At 46.9% G+C, this 4254-nt stretch overlaps 1 long non-coding RNA gene across 1 annotated transcript; it reads left to right on the top strand.

Moving 5' to 3' along the window:
* The first annotated feature begins 491 nt into the window (after positions 1-491).
* Positions 492-1834, top strand: LOC149325915 (uncharacterized). The gene is made up of 2 exons (XR_016286286.1): positions 492-674; positions 1585-1834. It is a non-coding gene; the product is annotated as an uncharacterized LOC149325915 (long non-coding RNA).
* The last annotated feature ends 2420 nt before the right edge of the window (positions 1835-4254 follow it).

Genomic DNA, 4254 nt, shown 5'->3' with positions numbered 1-4254 from the left:
ACGGCGTCATTGCCAAAAGCTCCACTGTCTCGCCGATTAGTTCAGCGGCTTGCGACTCCCAGTCGCAAGGCTGGAAAATCGAGCAGCGAGCGACTTGCCTGCGCGTCGTCTGTCACTTTTTTCGTGCATGGTAGGGACAGACTCACTGGCTCTCCGGAGAGCGCGGCCGCATACTCGCGTGTTCGCGGTAAGAGTGGATCACCGTGTACATACGCTTTGGTTATTACATTACGGCCTTCGTACTACCTCCTTTTTGCTTCGCCGAGACCGCGTCTGTCAGCGCGAAGATTGCGCCTCGCGCGACTCTCCCATCGCACGTGCACACAGAGCTAGCAGGGCGTCTGCTACGGCGCCGCCCCGAGTTTCCGCTGCTCGCCGCTGCGGCGCTGGCGTCGCGCTCCCAAACTTGAGCTTGGGTTCCCTATATTAGGAGAGCTCCGACGCTGTTCGTACCGCCTGCAAGATCTTTTGTAAGTACTAAAACTCTTTTATCTTGATATACGTCTGGAAGTTAAAGTGGTTTTTGTAGTAAATGTTGCTTTGACTACATGCGCCTTTATTTTTTCGGCAGGAGAAGAGAGCGAGCCAAAAAGCACGAGGACGACTTCTGTGTACCCACTCTCATTGCGAAATGGCTTGCTTGACGTCGTGCGCAGTGGAATTGTGGCCGAATGGTGAGAATTTAATTTTTCGTCTTTGGTGAGATGAACTCACTAAAGATTCACTACTTTGGCTAACAGCGGGTTTGAACTCATATGAATTGAGATAGGATGCATTCGGGAATATGTCCTTTACCGCTTATGCACGACGGAAATCAGAACCGCTTAATTAATTTTCCACTGCAGACTAGTTGGTAAGGATATGTGTAATACTTCCGTAGTGTTTCTTTTTGCCTTCTACTCTTGCAGACTCAATAGAAAATCCGCAATTACTGGTTAAAGCTTTTGCCCAAGTTCTCTCGCAATGAAAAAGGGCATTACTCTGGACTATCAGACTAGTATTTTTGTGTGGTTTTCAAGTTGCAGTTTTGAATCCAACTATAGCATGCATGCGAAGCAACTAAGGTAAAACAAAGGTGCCCTGAGTTCCTTGCGTTCAGCGTATTTCGTCAAAAGTCGCAAGCCGCATTTTTGACCCTATTAAATAAAACTAATCAAAAATGTTGTTTTGACGTCCATGTGGAAGAGACGCTACAACCTGTGCATATATACTGGAATAAAAAATTACCTCGCAATTTAGAGACACAAGTTATGATATTAAAACAAAATAATACATTAATCTGTTTTCAATATCACATTAATTTCCTTATCTCGCATTGAATATATTTACTGGGAGTGCGACACGACGCATTAAACTAAATTAAACCATTTGGTGTAAGGGAAGTTTAGTAAATTAAATTCCACTTTGTGCAACTAATGTGGGGCTGGTTCTTAAGAATAAATTAAAAATTATCCTGTAAAATATGTTGCTAGTGTCTTCACGATTACTGTGTTTCACAAAATTCGGTGTTATCTTTGTTATGTTTGTTTTTGTTCTGTGATGGCCATAATTCAACTTACCATGACATCATGCATCTCTTTGCAGGCTTGGCACTTCGTGAGGCCATCGTGCAAGAACTGGACGAGGAATTTGTTTGAATGCAGTCCAGCAGCCCCCTTGCAAGTGGAGTGCAACGATTACTTCGGATATGACTGATCAGTTCACTGGAGGACAGCTCCGTTGAGCGCTTTTTGGATGCCTTAGCCGTGCCGCAGCAGCTTGCCGAGATGCTTTGTCCAACCTGATCGGCACTCACCAAACTTGAAAATAAATTGTTTTCCCACAGCCTCTGCCACCATGCTCTTGGGCCCCTTTTCTTTACTCCCCAGGGTGGCTGGTGGTAGCGCAAACCATCCTGTGTGCGCTAGAAGCGTGATTCTTGTAACTCAAAGCAATAAACGGGTCTTTTTTCTGGAATTCTTTCGCACCCTCATTTATGAATATTTGCTAGGTAGAATGTTATGTATGTACATCTATCCACAGTGCCGGTCATTGGCGAGTGGGTTAATTGCATGTGCCAGCGTTCGAAAGCTGGATGCCATTATTCGAAAGCTGGAAATCATTATTCGAAAGCTGGATGCCAATATTCGAAAGCTGGAAACCATTATTCGAAAGCTGGCTACCAATGTTTGAAACTTGGCTACCAATGTTTGAAAGTTGGATGCCAGTATGAGACCTTTGCTGGTCCATGCTGCAGAACGAACATCGGGACTGCGTTGGCCGCTTGATCGGCCGAGCGTTGGCCCAAAACTGGCATGAAAGTAAGGCCAATGTGTGAAGTGGTAGCGCTCGGCCCAAATGCCAGTGTAGGACCGATGTTCGTGCCAAGTTTTGCCAACACTTGCGCGACGTTCGGCCAATGTTGTTGTGCTGCCTGGGTTGTTGACAAGAAAGAGCTGATACATGGTGGTGCTCTCTATAAGTAGAGTAAATGTGCCCCAGGTCCCACACAGTGTTCCTGTTCTCTCGTCACATTAAGTCGCCGTGGGTGAGGGTCAGGAGGACCGCCCATGGGGTCGAAGGGCAGCTTGACGGGGGTTTGTTTATGAGCCACGCAAGCGGCGCGGCTCCTCAGAGGTTGAATCCGAGCTTCTGGGAACAGACCCGTGGAGTCGGTCGCGTTCTTTCCGCCGCTGGGAAGATGGCCCCGGAGTCACGTCTCGGCCGTGGCGCGAACAAAATGGAGCAGAGCAGCCGGAATGCACGGTGTAAACAAAGTTCATGTGCGGCCATCGCTCACTTCTTAGTCTCTCCCCGTCGGGATCGCACATTAAGCCACGAAACAGGCTGGAGTGGTTTCGCTGTGCGAGAGCTGTTTACTGAAGACTTGAGCGAAGCACTTAGGGTGACGTTGAAATCGCTCTCCAGACACAACAGCGCGTACGTGTGAATAAACTTGGCAGCAGCGGCAGCAAGCCGTGAACACCATTTGAAAAACTGCTCTTTTGCAGTGCCGTCTACTTCGAGGCCCCACCGAACGTGCATACGAAGCGCTGCGTCGACTTCTGGCTCTACATTTCACGGATCCGCCCCAGTGACGAGGGATTTCCTGGCAAGAAGTCATCTGCACATGCGCACCCAGCCAGCTCGACCCAACAAAAAGCGGCGCATCTTCGGACACCCGTCACTTGGCAGCAGCGGCAGCAAGCCGTGAACACCATTTCAAAATCTGCTCTTTTGCAGGTTAGTAGCCCTATGTTTCCATAATATCCATTTTAATAGTATTTCTGCTGCTGCTGCTGCTGCTGCTGCCATTTGCTGACATTTGTTGACATTTGCTATGCTTTTTGCATTACTGAGATTCATTTTGCGAGTACTTCTGTACACTTCAAGCAATGTCTGATTCCTGTAGCACGTGTGATGTGATCATCTCTGAGGATGAGCCATTTGTGTAATGTTCCAAATGCGAGAGCAACTATCACTTTGGAAAATGTGCTGGTCTTACTGAAAAGACCTTCAAATCGAAGTATGATGCCACAAAGAAAGCGTGGCAGTGCCCATCATGCAGAAGTGCAGGAAGTAGCAATACATGTAGTAAAGAGAGTAGTGGCTCTGAAACAGATATCAAACTTGCACTCTTCTCAATTAACCAAAAGTTAGAGCGGCTGATGCCCCTGGCAGAAAAAATTGAAAGCATGGAGGAGTCTCTTAGCTTCATATCTTCGAAGTTTGATGAATTTGAGCAAAAGGTCGGCCATCAAGAGGCTGATATCATGGACCTAAAAAAGAGGATATCGGAGCTTGAGAAAAAGGATGACTTAAATCAGGCAGCACAAGCTCAGTTTGAAAAGGAGATACACGATCTTGAATTCCGAAGCAGGCAGCTGAACTTGGAACTGCATGGCATACAAGAAGTGCAGGATGAGGATCTAACTGTCATATTAAATAACGTGGCTGATAAACTTCGAGTGCCTCGCTTGATGGAATCGGAGATAGCAACTGTTCATCGACTTCCCGCTAAACGTGATAAGACGCCAGGCATCATTGTGCGTTTTGCGAAGCAAGCTACAAGAGAAAACTGGTTGAAGAAGAAGAAGAACCTAAAAGATAGCGACCCGCCCATTTTCATGCAAGAAAATTTAACACGCCGAAATAGAGAACTGCTTCAGGCAACTAAAGTCTGTGCCAAAGAAAAAGGCTATAAGTTCACTTGGTATGTCAATGGAAAGGTTTTCGTAAGGCGAAGTGAGGGAATGAGTGCCATTCATGTGAAGG

Source organism: Amblyomma mixtum, chromosome 10 (genome assembly GCF_055824585.1).
Source record: "Amblyomma mixtum isolate Tamu chromosome 10, ASM5582458v1, whole genome shotgun sequence".
NCBI classification, from domain to species: domain Eukaryota; kingdom Metazoa; phylum Arthropoda; class Arachnida; order Ixodida; family Ixodidae; genus Amblyomma; species Amblyomma mixtum.
Note: the sequence above shows the minus strand (reverse complement) of the source record. Positions and strands in the feature narration are given on the sequence as shown.